The sequence below is a fragment of the Myotis daubentonii genome, chromosome 5 (genome assembly GCF_963259705.1).
Source record: "Myotis daubentonii chromosome 5, mMyoDau2.1, whole genome shotgun sequence".
In the NCBI taxonomy this organism is placed as follows: domain Eukaryota; kingdom Metazoa; phylum Chordata; class Mammalia; order Chiroptera; family Vespertilionidae; genus Myotis; species Myotis daubentonii.
In genome coordinates this window covers 38,040,298-38,057,487 of record NC_081844.1, presented here as the reverse complement: position 1 = coordinate 38,057,487, position 17,190 = coordinate 38,040,298, and positions in this window count along the sequence as shown.

Genomic DNA, 17,190 nt, shown 5'->3' with positions numbered 1-17,190 from the left:
AACTAATCACTGGCCCATTCCAATTGCACTGAATGGATTTTCCATATAGAATCATTGGTCCACCCATGTCTGGAATCAGAACACCAAAGAGAGCGGCAAAGAACAGTTCACAGGACTTGATTATATGCTTATATGCTGTGTTTTGATGTTATCAGGCACTTTTTCTGATAAAATAAGAGCTCCCCGTTCTGAAGCACCTGTTCTGTTTAGGTCCCTCTCTCCGCAACTCCACTAAGTAAAAGCGTCTCTCCTCCTTTTACAAAAGAGGGAACTGAAGCCTCGGAAAGTTTTGAAACTTGTTGAAGATCAAAGTACAGGGGAAGGGGTGGGGGAAGGGGAACTGTAGGGCTCCAGGGGTTTGAGGCCCTCCACTACACTCCGTCTTTTCTCCTTCAGAGGAGGCAGCTACCCCTAACAGCGGTTTCTCTTTCATTGTAACAGTAAACTTACAAAGATATTAACTGAACTATCTACTAAACCCAGGCTTTACCACTGACTGCATGAATGACTTTAAACACCTTAACTTCTTTCTCGGAGCCTCAGTTTCTTCATTTGCAAAACTGCAAATATTAAAGGTATCTGTCTTAGAGTCATGGTAAGAATTAAAAATCAATGGATGTAGAGCTACTTATACGGGGTCTATTAAAAAACTGTTATAGAAAGCACAAGAAAGTTCTACATAATTGTTGGCTATTATTATTATCACAGATTTCTAATGTACCATAAGAAAGTGCCTCAGATATAATGATAAAGATAAATGGTTATTATTATGAAAAATTCTGGGGATGGAATCTTCTAAGTGCTTTTAACCATTTTTGCAACATCACTAATAATAACAATGAAAATAGCACTGTATGATATAGTCACTTACTGACTCCTAAATATTTGCTTTCTAAACTATACAATAAATTATTGGTTTGGTGGACATTTCCTTATAGTAAGAAGTTTGGTTAGAGGGTGGATACAAAAATTTTGACCTGAGATCACCAACTTTCCCCTTTGAAAATGAAGGTAAAAAAAACCCAAAAAACAAAACCTAATACCTCATAGAAATTTCTGCATTTGAGTAAGTAAATACATAGGTTTATCTTAATAAAATACCCACTATTTAATTTTTAGATCAAGTAGTTGACCTATTTCATTATATTTTCTGTAATACTCAACTTCTGCAGTTCTGAAACATAACATCGTGAGTTTTTTCTCACATAACTGCAGGAAAGGAAGGTTTATAATTTTTGCAATCCAACTTTCAATAGATGCGAACTTACAAGTTTTAAAATGTAAACGCTAAAAATGTCATAAATCTAACATTTGTCTTCCATTCTCTGTCTTTTTAAATGGCCCATGCATTGCCTCAGAATTGGACTACTGGACAATAGAAGGTGGAGAAAATAACTCTCTATAGCTTCCTGAAGAAAAAAAACACACCCACCAATAAATTAACTATTTCCTAAAAAACGACTCTTGCTTTTTTCAGTAACTGAGCACTGGTCCAGGCATCGGTCTGACCGCCGGCGGAGGGAGCCCCGGGAGCCCCTGAGAATAGCAGAGGTCTGGCCTCACTGTGAGGGCCAGGCCTATGTCCCAGTTTTCCCTCTATTTCTGATCACTCAATCCAGTTCACCCCAAATTCACAGGCCAGACAGGAAAGGCTATCTACCGGGGCGAGAGCAACCCACAGCCCTTTTCGATCTCTTTCTGAGAGCGGGAGGATTCAGAGCGCCAGAATGTTCGCGTCCATTTACAGGTCACTCCTGCTCTTTGCGCTCAGCTCGCACCTTCGCTCTGGGCCTGCTGCGTGGAAAACTGTCACACGCAAACGCATTCAGAAGTGTGGGGGCATCACCTCGTCACCCGCAAGAAAACCTTCCTGTCTTCAACAGCCCGAAACCTGCTCCTGCTGCCAATTCCCTTTTTGAGAAGCACAGGAAAGACTTCCCCTGGCGCTTCCCCAGCCTTCCCTGCTTCCCCAACCTTCCCGGCCGCGTCAGCCTTGCTGCCCGATTCTCCCCAGGCCTTGGGGTCCCTCACCACCCTGTTCTCCCAAGTGAAAGGCCCTTCATTTCCTCAACACGGTGGCAGTTCACCACTGGGGCGACCTCCTCTCCCCTGGATGACCCTGCACCCCCACGCCAGCCCAAAGCCAAGAGAACCAGATCCTGGATCTCCTCCGCAAACCGTGGCCAGCAGAGGGACGTCACTGCTCTCCGCCCAGGTCCCGGCCCTAGCTAGTGTCACCCAGAAACGCTGTGGATGGGTAGGGCTGCTTTGTGGGGGCGTTTAGCTCCCGGCACCCCAGTCAGAAAGGCGAGGAAGCTGGTCCGAAGGGCATAGAGACAGTCTGGGCGTTCAGCAGTCCTTTTGGACTTCAGAGCGCCTCCCTGGGGCCTCTGTCCCCCACAGCCACTGCGCGTCCCGGGATCGCCAACGGGCGACACTCCTCGGTCGGACGGAGCCCCTCCGCGTTCGAGCTGGCGTGTGCCTGCCCCGGGGTCAGCGGGTCAGGGTGATTTCTCACGGCCATCACCACCACCCGGGCCCTGGCCTGCGAGGTGCAAACAAGGGCTGGAGAAACTGCACGCGGGAGCGGGATTAAAACCGCTCAAGTTTATACCAAAAGAAGCCAAAAGCAACTTCAAAGATCTCTCTCTCTCTGCTTCCCCCCCCCCCCAATCTTACTTTGTTTTAAAGAAGCTGCTAAGCCAAAGGCAGAGCAGGCTTTGGCAAATCTGGGGGAAGAAGAGTGACCAACATCTCCTTTCCACCTACTAGTTACCTCTCTGTTCCCAGGCACACCAGCGCGGGGAGCTCGCAGTGCCGCGATAGGCGCGAAAGGGCAAGGTCAGGAACGAAAAAAGCCGTACCTGCGGGGGCTGGAGCTCCCAGGAGGGCTGCGAGCGATCTCCCGGGCCCAGAAGCTTTGGCCGCGGCCGCGGCGGTTCTCGCAGCCACAGTGCCAGCAGCCTCCGAGTCCCTAACTCGCCGCCTGGGTCCCCTCGCCCCTGCGCTCCAGCTCGCCGCTGCTGACTGGCCTGTGGGAGTCACGTGCAAGGGCGGGGGGCGGGGGTGAGGCCAGCCTGCAGTACCTCTGCTAGGCGTCCGGCTGCAGGGCTGCTCTAAAAACTACCCCAGCAGGCAAAGTCCAGGCGCAGAGATCTCCTTGCCAAACGCCAAAGTGCGGCCGCCAGGGCGCGTGGCTTCACCCACCGCCTTGGCGGAGGTCGTTTGGATTTGCAATTTTGCCCAGGGTCAGCTTTATTAATGAACTCCTCTCTCCCCCTCCCCCGCCTGCCTCCCGGTGACCCGGATCCGGCTTGGCCCTATACTCTCGGCCCTAGACTCGGTGGGCAAGGGGCAGGACTGATGGAGGGGAAGGTGACCCCCAAGCGGGTATAGGACACTGGGTCACTAGGAGTGCCCAGCCGGCTATAGATCTCCAGGGGGTAGTGGATGGTGGGGAACCCGCCTGGCCCGGGATTCTGGATAGGTGTAAGAAACACCAAACCTGGGACTGGCCCCTCAGATCTAGGTTCAGAGACGGGAAGCCTCCTTTTCCCCTGCTCAGCAGCTTCCTAGGTTGCAAGGCGCTGGCTCTAGTCCTCGATTTTACGTATTTATGCAAAATGTGCACCCAGCCTGGCGAAGCTTCCCATCTCCTGCGGACTCTCCTTTCAGATCTTTCTGATTTCAGAGCAGCCTGCGGCGCCGCTACACTAATCCCAAGGACGTGGCGGGGCGGAGGGAGGGGGGTGGTGCTGGGGAGCTCCGCAGTCCAGCAGGACTTCTCAGCCGAGAGGGCTCTCCCTACAGCCTCAGCCTCCTCCCTTAAGCGGGGGCGGGGAAGGTGGCTGGCCCAGGTTTGGAGTCGGCGTCAGTGCCTAAAGGCCCCAGCGCAGCGGGGCTGTGAGCCGGAGAGTCCCTCAGACAGGTCTAAAGGTTAATAGAGCAATCACAGGGCCCTATTACTGCGTAAAAATAACCCATCGATTACCGCAGCCTTCAGCTCCAGATAACAGCCGGCCGGTGGCTCTCACGCTTTCTGTTAAAGCTCCCACCACCACCACCACCCCCGCCGCCGCGTTTCTCTCCCCAGTGCAGACTTCGCATACCAGATTAGAGGGTCGGGAGGGGGTCGGGATGCCACCCTGCATGAAACCTGTGCGGCTCCGAAGGAAGAGTAGGAGTGACACCGCTTCCGCAGTGGGTGATCGGATCGCCTGCCTGCGCGAGAGTAACCCCAGCGCTGAGGACGAGGCTAGGACGCGGGGGCTGATGGAAAGGAAACCCCCAAAGGAATCGTAGCCAACTCGTGGGGATTCTTAGGAAAATCCCAGAGGAAGGACTGAGCGCGGCTGCGCAGGGAATTCTCTTTCCTGAGCTCAAGGTGCGGAGGTTCAGAGGGGCCTGAGAGCCAGTTCCCTCTTACCGGGGCGGGCGGAGCGGCAGAAGGTCTGCGCGCCAGAGGACGCCCGCGCCGACGCCGCAGCCCAAGCCACTGCCCTGGAAGCTGGGGGCGGGGGTGGGCGGGGGTGGGGGGGGCTTAGGGTCCTTTCTCCAGCTCCCCCAGCTCCTCGCCGGAGGCTCTGCAAAATCGGGCGCTGCAGATCCCAGGCCTGAGAGCTTAAGAGGGAGGGGACCTTGGGAAAGGCAGATTCACGAGGACACTCAGACCTGCACACTTTCAGACGCAGCGGAGGGGAGGGGTGCTCGCTCCCTGCGCTGTTTGAAAAGGGCCCCGTCAACCTCCTCGGGTGAGCGAGAGAGGCTCCAAGCCAAAGCCCTGCGTCTGGGGCCTACGAAGGCTTTCTGGAGAGTTGAAACTCTGTCCTCGGGAGAGCGGGTAGCTGCCCCGGCCCCTCTCTCTTCTCCGTGGAGATTTGTGTCTCCAGTGATGCCCAAGGTCTCACAGCCGCGACCCTCAGAGGGCGAAAGGGGCTGACCTTGGGAACGAGGCAGTGAATTTTTCATTTTATTTTTTTAACAGCAAGCCAGGAGCTTGGGGCAGAGCATCTGGAGGAGCGGCCATCTGAGCGTCCTCCCCTAAGCCAAGGACAAAGGCCGCTCCCACGAGATCTTCCTCCAGTCGCGCAGCGTGGACCAAGGACCGAGGGCGCGGGTGCTGAGGTTGGCATTAGCTGGGTGACCTGCAGGGAGTCTCCCTTCACTCCCCCCCCCCCCCCCACCTCCAGCCTCTCGGAATTTCAGTCTCCTCCTCTGTACAGTGCTGGGGGCAATACCAGGCCCTTCTCTCCGTGGCCTGGGTTATGAGAACCCTGAAGAACGAGCTTGCTTTTTCTAAGCTATTGCTGGTGAGGAACCCCGTATTCACAGCACCCACCCCCACTCCTGGCCAGGCCCGGGACAGAGCGCTCCCCACACCTCCCGCGGGCGCTCTCCTGCTGGGCTGAAGCCTGGGAGCTTGGGTTCGAGGAAGGCGCCCTGAGATGGAGACATTTCTGTTTCCTGTGGTGTTTTTCGCTGGTTCCAGCGCCCCTATTTTCTCCCCAAAGGCCCAGCTCAAGGACAGTCCAGAGGGTGTTTGGCGAGCAGCCGGCTCTTTGGGGTGTTTCATTTTCCCTCGCTCTCTCCCGCCTTCCTTCATGGTCTCCTCCCTCCCTTGGGGAGGCAGGAACCTCCTTGGCCGCCGTGCTGCGTTGCCAGGAGCGGGGAGCATTTCAAGGCCTCGCTGGCCCGCCGGCCTGGAGGAGGTTTATCGGTAGGTTCCCAGGCTTCTCCCTTGTTCGGGAGGCCGCTGGGAGGGGGAGGGGATGCTCTGGGGTTCGAAGTCTTAGGCTATTTTTAAGGAGGATGTTCCTAGGCTGCTGGGCTGGGATGTGGCCCAACCCCACTCACGTCCTCTTTCTGCTTTTCTTTCCCAGGCCCCGCAGGGAAATTTTAATACTGTGAAGAGTCAAGTCGTGAGATTTTTAGACAAATAAGAATTACTTAGATGTACTGTAAGCTTTTTAAAAATTTCTCTCCAGGACACAAGAATAAGTTGTGTTTCCTTACTCCGTTAAGGCCCTCGGGACTTGAGCCAGTCCACACCCTAGCAGAGGTGCAGTTGTAGGCTGGACATGGTGTACAGAGAAATCTGTACCCTAATTTCCTGGGGGGCGGCGGGGAAAGTTAATAAACGTGGAACTTACAGTGACACCAGCAAGGGTCTCCCTCGCAGTACAGTATTCCCCAGGTTTCCCGATGGGACCTGGGCGGCTTGCTTTAAGTGCCACGCCAGGTGCCACAGTCTCACCTTCTGGCTGGTGAGGGCGTTGGGCACCCTGTGAAAATCAGCCTTGGCTCCCACCCTACCCGAAAACCAACGTTGCCTTAAAAACACGGCCCCCAAAGTGTCATAATCGGGAACAAGAAGCCCAGACAGAGCACCACAGAGGGGACCACAGAAGTCACCTCTCTTCCTGTGTAAGGAATTCCTTCTGAGATGTAGACGCTTCTTCGCGGACTTGTGCGCAAGGACTAAAGTTCAGACAAGCAAAGTGACCCGTGTGGAACGTATGCCGCTCCCGGTCCCGACCTCACGAACTTCGAATCCTTGAACCACGCCTGGGCACCGCTGGCCCGATTCCACCTCCCTCTGCCACACTCGGTGCTCACTTGCGCGTGGCCCGCCCTGCCCACCCTGCCCTCCGTTCAACTCCCCGCAGGCGGAGCAGAGAGAGCCAAAGTGCTGAGCGAGGCTGGTCCGGCTGGTGGAAAAATGGAGAACGAAACAAGCTGCCTTGGACACCGGGAATTCTTTGTGGGGGCGGGGAGGCTTAGAGACCCTCGCCTCTTCCTCTTCGCCCCAGGTACCTAGCTCAGCATCCCTAGAAGCGCCCATCAGCCCTCCCCCTCCCAGCAGGCTATCTTGAAGAGAGAAGGCAGCACGCTTTTTTATTGTCGAGCTTTTAAAAAGCCGAATCTGTGTTGCAAAGTGAAGCCAGGCTCTTCCTCACAGACCTCCGCAAATGCTTCCTGGTGTTTCCGGCCCTGAGGACCAGAGTTTTTGGCACACCTCTTCACATTTATAGTCATTTCCAGATTACAGAACACTCTCAGATTCCATTTTCTCAAGGAAACAACAACATCGCCAGAGGGAGAGAGAGGAGGTGTTACCGTCCTCTTCCAAACGGAACCCCAACTCGGAGACCCAGAGAGGGTAAGACTCTTGGCCAGGTGACAACGCTTAGTTCTTTTTTCCATTCTACTTAATATCGAGTTTCCATAATGAAACACTTTTTAAATCCTCGTTTGCCTTTCAAATATTCCTAAAGTTTCTTTAAGGAGTACGTCTGGCATTTAAACATTAAAATCAATTTAAAAATAAAACAGGTTGTTCTCATAGTCTATGCGCTCGTGGGAAAGAAAAGCAAAAAGGAGTTTCCACATTTTCATTAAGTTCGGGAAGGATGCCAGAGACTTTTAAATGGGAGGGCAAACTCCTCAGGTTCCGAGGCACCAGCGGCCAGAACAGAAACCTAGTCCTGGCACCAGCACCGCAAGTCCGAGAATTCAGAGAGTGTCCCTGGTCCCTTGCCCTGCTGCCCCGCTGACTGCGGCTCATATGCACCTCTTACTCCTCCCAGCTTGGCTCCCTCTCCCTCTCCTCATCCAAGGGCCTCGAACAAACAGCAACCGGGAGCTTCCAGCACCCACTGCCCACTGTCCATCTGGGGCACACACTGCAGGAATGAAGCTGCCAACTCAGGAATCATCTTAGTGGTGTGGGCCTCAATTATTTCACTGGGGGGTTCTCCCTTTCCACGCCCCCTGGTTGCAATGCTAAAGGTGCCCAGTCCCGAGAAAGAGCATGATAAATGTTCTTGGAATATATAAAATGTTAATTTGCACCCTAGCTGGTTTTGCCCACTGGATAGAGCATCAGCTTATGGATTGAAGGGTCCTGGGTTCAATTCCGGTCAAGGACACGTACCTCGGTTGCAGGCTCCCTGCCCTGGTCGGGGGCATGCAGGAGGCAACCAATCGATGTGTCTCTCTCACATTGGTGTTTCTCTCTGTCTCTCCCTCGCCCTTCCACTCTCTCTAAAAAATCAATGGGAAAAAATCCCATTAAAAATGTTAATTTGCTTTATTCATAGGCCTTATGTCCTTTGGCTGGCTATACACATTTATCTGTGGTTGGTTATCCACATCTCCTCCCCCCCCCCCCGCCCCCAGGTAAGCTCTTTGAGGTCAGTGACCAAGCTGGCATGTAGTAGATGCTCAATAAATGTATGCTGCGTGGTTGACATTACAAAAGGTATTGCTAATAGCATCTGTCGGGGTTGGAGAGAGTTGGAGAATGGAACATCCCCTCAACAGGAAATCTGTCCCCAGGTGCACAGTAGATGCCTAGCATCACCACCATTTCTCAAAGTAGGATGCTGGGGCCCAGGGCAGATATGGAGAAAGTGTCCTAGTCTGTGTCAGTTCAGTCACTTGGCCAGCGTGCAAATCTCCCACCTAAATTTTGGCTGTCCCTAAGGAAACCAGCGCCCTGGGCTCTGGGCTCTGCAGGAAGAAGGACATTTTCTCCACTGCTTTTCAGAGAGAGTGAAAGGGAGAGCGGAGTAGGAGAGAGAAACATGGAGTTGAGAGAGACACCTGGATTGGTTGCCTCCTGCAAGCGTCCCCACCAGGGGCCAGAGCAAACCTGAAACCCAGGCTTGTGCTCTTCAGTGAGCAGTCTGATGCTCTAACCACTGAACAACGCCATCCAGGTCCCAGTGTGTAGGGTTTTGGAAGTCATGTTCAGCTAGAGAACCCGCATTGGCACCCAGGCAGTGGCGATCAGCGAGGGAGGCCGAAGGGCTCCTCGGGGACAAAGATGGACAAAAGTCGCCAGATGCACATTCTCCCCTGGCATGGAAGGCCCAGACCCATAAATCCTGAGAAGGTGGAGAGACCCAGTCAGACACCAGGACCAAAAATACTTGGGGGGATGGCGATGAAAAGAGACAGAAAGGAGAAAAAGGGGGAGACCGAGGAAGACAAGCAGAGAGGAGGCTGGAGGAAATACTTGGGAGCAACGGAGCCAGCGTGAGACAGGCCTGAGAACACCAGAGAGCCGACAGGACTCATTCATTCGTTTATTCATTCATTCTATATTTATTGAACACTTACGCTGAGATTCAGCAAGGAGGAAAAAGAAAAGGCTGCCGCGGGCAGCTTATATTCTAAAAGAGGAAGATGAACAGCAAATAGCTCAAATATATAGTGGTAAATGGTGGAGTGTTATGGGGGGAGGGGGGAGGGAACACATCAGGCATGGACAGGCAGAGAGAGCAGAGAGGAACCTCAGGCCCAGAGAAAAAAGACGAGATAGGAGTCAAGGAGACCTGGAGACGGAAATAGAGAATCTAGACTCCGAGAGAGAGGGGAAAGCAAGCCAGAGAAATGGGAGGTAAAGGGCCTGGGCCAGATTGGAGTAGAGGGCACCGGACAAGGGCATGGTGGATCCATGGAGAGTAGAGGGCGCCCTGCCCCCACCGCCAGGCTCCCGGGGAGGGCAGGGATGGCGATGGGGACCCTGGCAGTTGGAGCTCTGCCAGTCTCCTGACTCCACGTGCATATTGTGTATGGGGGGAGGGGGGCCTTGTGGGGCCACCAGAGACGTGCGTTCCCAGCGCCAACTCGGCCGCTTCCGCACCCGCCGCCGCCTCCCCCTCGGCCTCGGCACCCTTCCCCTGGCCCCGGAGCCGAGGTGACCCGGCGTTGGAGAAGCCGCCCAGGCAGGCGCCGAGACTTGACGCAGCCAAGTGGGAGACAGGAAAATGTCACGGAAGCGCGAAGCCCAAGTGCGAAAACAGCGTCTCTCGCCGCTGAAAGCCTCGCCTGCAGGGGGGGTGGGGGGGACGCGGGGGGGGGGGGGGGGAGGGGGGAGCTGCGGTCCTTCAAGGCAGTGAGCGCCCACTCCAGACAGGCCTGGGCTTCCCAGGAATGGACAGTAACATCGCCTCACATGCCCCCCCCCCCCGCCCCCCGTTACAGCAGGGGCCCTAGAGAGTGGGCTGCCTTTTGCCTAACACCCATCGTGCTTGAAGGTAGTTATTGTTGGGAAATAATTAGTTTCTTGCAACAGTAGAGGAGGGAGGGAAGAGGCATGTTGCTTCCCATGGCTAAACCGACCTATTGGAGTGAATAAAAGGACTGGAAGATCCCTGGCATTGTATTTCTTTTGAGCTCTTTTCGACTTTAAAATATATATATATAAGTTTTACTGATTTCAGAGAGGAAGGGAGAGGGAGAGTGAGATAGAAACATCAATGATGAGAGAGAATCATTGATCGGCTGCCTCCTCCACACCCCATCCTGGGGATCGAGCCCCGAGACCCAGGCATGTGCCCAGACCCGAGAATCAAACAGTGACGCCCTGGTTCATAGGTCCAGGACCACTCAGCCGGGCCTCTATTCGCCTTTTCTCCACAATCACTGTGTATGTGTGTGTTCGGTTGAAAGACAAGGGCGTGCTACCTTGAAAATTTGCTTTCTTCCACAGCCCCGGTCTCTCTGCAGCTAATGCTAATGAACAGCAAATCGTCAAAGGGCAAGGAACTGCAGGAGAACGACGAAGAAGCAAAGGGTCTGAGCGAGACTGAATAATCAGCACCTAGATGACGGGGAGCTGGCAGGATTTCCCTTATGGAGGTGCAGAGCTAGCCCCAGGGGTGTGGGCTAAGCTTGTCCTGTCCTTCCTCCCCCATCTCATACCCCCTCAGCACAGGGGCTGGCCTTTCCCCTGTGAGAGGCAGAATCTCCCCTCACCCATGAAGTCTCTGCAGTGCCCAGTTCCAGTAGCCCACAGTGGGCTCGAGGGTGGGGTGGAGAGCTCAGAGCAGAGAGTTTAAGACAATGCCTTATCAGTGAAGAGTGATCATTTTGCCAATCACCAAGTGAGAAATTTGCTCCACTTCAAAAGCCCTAAATTCTCATCCCTCTCCCCCCCTTTTCTCTCTTCCCTTCCCTTCCCTTCCCTTCCCTTCCCTTCCCTTCCCTTCCCTTCCCTTCCCTTCCCTTCCCTTCCCTTCCCTTCCCTTCCCTTCCCTTCCCTTCCCTTCTCCCTCCCTCCCTCCCTCCCTCCCTCCCCTTTCTTCCACACAGCATTTTTGTCAGTAACTCTGACAACTTCACCTCAAACTCTGTACGTAGCTGCTTAGCAAATGTCTTAAATGGAATAAGAGCATTTCTGGTATCTTTAAACCCTGCAGTTTTATTCATAATGGCCCTAAATTGTGAACCACACATATGATCCTCAACAGGAAAATGGAAAACCAGATGAGGTACATCCATACAGGGGAACACTAATCAGGAACGAAAAAGAAAGAACTACAAATACACCCAACAACATGAATGAATCTCAAATGCACTACAGCTGCATACAAGAGGCCAGACTCAAAATTCTAAAGGAACCCAGGTATATGACATTCTCATGTGGGGACAGAAAACAGATCAGTGGTTGCTGGTGCAAAGGGTTAGGGACGAGGCAACTGCACAGAGGGAGGAGGAGGAAATTTTGTGCACTGTTGGAAGTATTCCATGTCTTGCTTGTGGTGGAGGTTACTCCTTTGGTGTATTTGTCAAAACTCATAGAACTATACACTAAAAAGGGTGAATTTACGTATGTAAATTTCACCTCCATAAATCAGACTTCTAAAAAAGCAGGAGGAAAAGAAAGTATGGCTGGGGCAAGATAAGAGTCTCAGTCAGTTCTCTCTCTCTCTCTCTCTCTCTCTCTCTCTCTCTCTCTCTCTCACACACACACACACACACACACACACACACACACAACTTGCCCATCCCCAGTCTTTAGGGAGACTCCACATCCCTGGTACATGTTTGACTCCCACCTAAAATACTTCAGAAGGATGATTTATCTACAAAAGAAATCTCTGCATCACTTTAAAAAGGATCCAGCCCAGTCCACTGCATGGCTCAGTGTTTGAGCATCAACCTATGAACCAGAAGGTCATGGGTTTGATCCCTGGCCAGGGCACATGCCCGGGCTGCAGGCTTGGTCCCCAGTGTGGGACTTACAGGAGGCAGCCAATCAATGATTCTCTCTCATCATTGATGTTTCTATCCCTCTCTCCCTCTCCCATCCTCTCTGAAATCAATAAAAAAATATTTAAAAAAATAAATAATAAATAAAAAGGATCCAGTTTCCAAGGTTGGTCTTCTGCATGCTCTTCAGCAATGGTCACAGCAGACAACCCTGGATATAGCTCAGTGTAAATTTGATACACACACATTCATATTTCACAGCGGGCTGTAGGTAGGGAAGGTGGCATCTGAGGGAGGATTTTTTTTTCTATTTCTCCTCCTGAGAGTCCTGAAGCCAGGCAGCAGGCTCTAGGGATTGCTAAGTCACTTTCTTTCTTTTATTTTTTTAAAATATATTTTTATTGATTTTAGAGAGGAAGGGAGAGGGAGCGAGAGACAGAAACATCAATGATGAGAGAGAATCACAAATCAGCTGCCTCCTACATGCCCCACGCTGGGAAGGGAGCCCTGCAACCCGGGGCATGTGCCCTGACCTGGAATCAAACCATGACCTTCTGGTTCATAGGTTGATATTCAACCACTGAGCCATGCTGACCAGCCAGCTGGGCCATTGCTAAGTCACTTTCAACAATGCTGCCACTCACTAAGCAACCTGTTGGTGGAGGATGGAGCATGGGAGACCCAGGGGCCAGAACCCAGTCAGTCAGGGGAGGCTGGGTTTTGTCCAGCTGGTCCCATGAGGCAAGAGTAAGCCAAGGGCTGACTCTGAAGGAATGAGTTTGCCCCTGAGAGTAGGACTGTATTTCTGAATGGACTATGGGAAAAGCATTTGGTGAAACATTGCCTTTCCTGTATGAGGTCTTATTCAAGCCTCACAACAGTTCTGCAGAAGTTGTTCTTTAACTCTGATTTTTACATCAATCAAACCAGCTGTCCAGCTGTAGCTTGTGATGTGCACATGGCTACCATGTAGGTGAATGGTAACTGGAAGACAGTGTGTGCTGTGCCAGATAAAACCACACTTCGTACCTGCATTTACAAAAACCATAATCTAGTGGGCATCATGGAGAGCCTGGAAGCATGAACTCCTGGGCTACAGGATGGCTTTGCGGCTTTGCTACCTTCCTCTTCTGCTCAATAAAAATGGTGTGTGTGTGTGTGTGTGTGTGTGTGTGTGTGAGAGAGAGAGAGAGAGAGAGAGAGAGAGAGAGAGAGAGAGAGAGAGAGAGATTGTGTGTGATCATTTCAATCCTGCCCAGAGTTGTTGATATCACTGTTTCTAACTCCAATCAAACCATTGTGGTAATAGAGGGAAAATTAGCGTTAACAGACACCCAATGGTCAGCAGTTTTATCTCACCTTCTTCCCTTGGATTAAAAAAAAAAAATCCACACTAATAAAACACCACCATCAACACAAAAAGAACCCCCACAAAATATTGTGTTTCCTGTTAGGAACAAAGCACACAGTTTGGTTTTGTCAATTTCCCTAATTCTCTCATCCCCTTTTAGGAGAGCTTGCTAATTAAGCAGTGGAAGCACCAAAAGGTGGGAAGCGAAGAAGTGAATCCACCCTGGGAGAGCTTGGTGGACCAGCAGCGTTGGGGGTGGGGTGGAAAACACTGGGGGCCACCATAGATCTGACCTTACCCGCTGGGTGGCTTTGGGCAAATCAAAGCCCCAGAGGCGGCCAGTCTCCTTCTTTGGAAATGAAATGAAATCGGATACCATGCTCTGAGAGTTCTCTCAGCCTCCATGTCCTCTGGACCTGAATGATTTGAATTCCCTTCTAAGTGTTGCAATTCATATAGTAAACATTTATTGAATGCTTACTACGTGCCAGGCACCATGCAAACTCTGGAGATAGAAGGATGAACACACATTTCCACCTTTAAACTGTTCGGACCAATGAGGAAGAGTCCTGACAACAAGCAACGGGAGCAAGTGCTGGAGCAGATTAAGGGCACGAAGAGAAATGTTCATTCCTTTGGGGGAAAGGGTTGCTGGGAGGATTCAGTAAATGAATTCTAGGACCCTCGCCCCCCTCCCCCCCCACACACACACTTTTGCCGCATTTACTATTCTTTTTCTGGACATCCATCGCGCGCGCACACACTCATGGTGACCAGACTTGGGGCAGGAAATGTAGAGCTCATGCAATGACAGGCACACCCGCAACCTACGACCTGCACCCCTGCGTATGGGTCCTGGGTCCCGCAGAGCGCCAATGTGGCCGCGCTCGGGCTGGGAGTCGGGGATGCGGGCTCCAGCGTCCATCTCCACCTGGCCCAGTGACCTCAGGCATGTCCAGCCTCCCACTCTGCCTCCCAGTTTCCCCGTCGATGAACCGTTCGGGTGGTGCTCGAGTGGCTCTAAGCTTCCTTACAGACCTTTAATAACAAGTGAACACATCCCTAAAAGACACCACGGTTCAGAGGTGGAAGAAAAGTCAAATCTTTGTTGACAGAACAGTGCTGTCTGGGAGCCACACGGGTCTATCCGGGGCTTACACATAGTCGGCCCGGCCGCCCGGTGCACCCGGGCGTCTCCCCGGGGCGGGCCCTCCCGCGGAGGCCACCGGCTCCCGAGCCCCGCGCGCCCGGCCCCGCGCCGCCGCCCGCCGGCGTGATGGATGGCCGCGGAGCCGGCGGCCTGTCAGGCCTTATTGATGAGGTGCGCGCTGACGGCCGCCGCGTAACCCGAGGCGGCAGGAGGCGAGCGCGGGGAGGCGGGCGGGCGCAGACTCGGCGGCGCTCGGGGTCAGCCCCGGCCGGCCGCCCCCGCCCCGGCGGCGCGCCCCGGCCGGGCTCCGCGGAGGGGGCGGCGGGCGCGGAAGCGCGTCCCGGGCCAGGCGCCCGTGCGCGGCCCCGCTTCCTCTCCGCGGGCGCCTCGCTCCCCGCCCCGGCGCCCCTGCCCTCGCGGCCGCGGCCGCAGCCCGGTCCCGGTGCCGTCGCTCCCTCGCGGAGCCCCCTCCCCCGCTCGCCCGCGCCCGCAACTCCGCTCTTACCCGGGCGCCGGGGCCGTGCCAGCGTCCAGGCCGCGGCGGCCGCCCGCGCTCCCCCGTGGGTCGGGGCGCGCCCTTGAGGCGGGATCCGCAGCCGCTAACGTAGCCGGGGCAGCGCAGTTTAGACGGAGGACGGCCGGTTTCACGGAATCGCTCCCGCGAGACGTGCGAGGAGGAAAATCAGGACGCCGGGGAATGCGCCACCGAGCTCATCAGAATGTTAGAACAGCGACCGATAAGCTAAGTAGGTCCACAAAAGTAAATACACCTACAGGGAAAGACGGCAAGTTTCCAGCGTGCTCCCCCCTCCCGTTTTGTGCAGTTTTAATTTTCGAATTGAGCAAGAATTCTTTCATAAGAGCGAAGACGCCTGCTCTGTTTGAAAATACAGGATCGCGCTGAGCTCGGTCTACACCTGCCCTCTGGCTTTCTCCAGTTCGCCTCCCTCCATCTTGTGTTTGTCCCTTTTTCCTTCCCATGGCCTCCTTCCCATGGCCCTTCCAGCAGGAGAAGGAAGGCTGCCACGTCAGTATCCCAGCGCCTGACCGACTGCAGGTTGCCTTAGCTCCTGTCTGCCTTTCTCGTGAAACCCCCCCACGGCCACCTTCTCTGTTGGCGACACTAATGTCAGGATCGCGAACCTATTACCTGCAAAGCATTCTCAGTTCATGAGGCGTCAAGGTGTAAGTCAACACTGGTGACAACTTAATTCAGACCTTTAAGGGGCTCACGTTTTGGGTCCCTCCCCTACTTTGAGTCCAGGCCTAGCCCGGCAGGTAAAGGGCCCTAGTTCTACATTAGATGTGACTTAAGAACTGGAGAACAGGGAGTCTTTTCTCTGGAGCAGAGTAGAGAGAGGGCAGGGAAAGATGCCAGGTTGGTGTGTCCAGGGCACTCACTATACAAGGAGGGTCAGGGTCTAGGCAGCAGGTGAGGATGATGCAAGCGCATTGATCTGGGAATCAGGAGTCCTGGGTTCTAATCTCGACTCTGCCGCCACAGGCAAATCACCTAACTTCTTGAGCTTTAGTTGATGATGATGAAGAGACTGGATCCCTTCCTACATCGACATTTTGTGACTTTAAGGTTTCCCAAATGGATATCACCAAATCCTGCCAGTCTATGCCCCAGATGATTCTATACCAAGGGGCTCCTTCCTGGCCCTGTACACTGGAAGCCCAGGACTGCCAGGCCTCTAAGTCTGAACCAAATCATAGCCCTAGTGAGGAACCAAAAATGTTAGGCCAGTCGGAATGTGTATGCTAAAAGCTTAGACTGCAGATAAAAATTTCAATCCATTTTCTAGGCAAACAGTTATTAACAGGTAACCCTGGGCACTTAGGATATGCAAGACATGGTGACAAGTGCATTGCATGGATTATCTTATTTATCTACAAAATTACTCTATGTCCCCCACTTTACAGATGAAGAAACTGAGGCACAAAACTATTAAATAATTTGCCCCGCTTTCTAGGTGGCAGAGTCAAGATTTACAGGTAGTTTGATTCCAGAACCCAAATACTGCCACTGGTACTGTGAGGAATATAAGAGGGGAAAACAAGGACTTTCTTCTTACATATCCTCCTCTGTGTGTGTGTGCTTTGTTAATCTTCACCCAAGCATATTTTTCCATTGATTTTTAGGGAAAGTGGAAGAAAGAGGGAAAGACAGAAAGAAACATCGATGTGAGAGAAACACATCAATCCGTTGCCTCTTGCAACCCTTGACCAGAATTGAACCTGGGACCTGTTGGTTTGCAAGCTGACACTCTAGCCACTGAGCCAAAATGGCTAAGGCACATATCCTCCTTTTTTTTAAAAAAAGTCCTTTTTATTTTTTAAACTTCCATTCCCACAATCAATCCCTCTCCCCACTCTGATTCCATAGCCTTTAACACCTTATATTTAAGTATATTATCCACATGTCTGCCTGTCTACATACCCCTCCCTCCCAAATTTCAATCCTCTTAAGTGAACAAATCCCATGTTTGGTATTTTTGTGTTTTCCATAGTTTCTAACATGTAGTAGATGTTTTTAAAAGTTTGTTGAACTCAGAAAATTGGAGTTTCCAACTTGTGCTTACACTGTGTAAATCTGTCCTTTATGACTGAAGATGTAGTACCAGGCATGTGGCTGAAATACACGTGCCGTGGTCCCTTCCACTGTGTGCAAACAGAGAGAAGCTCA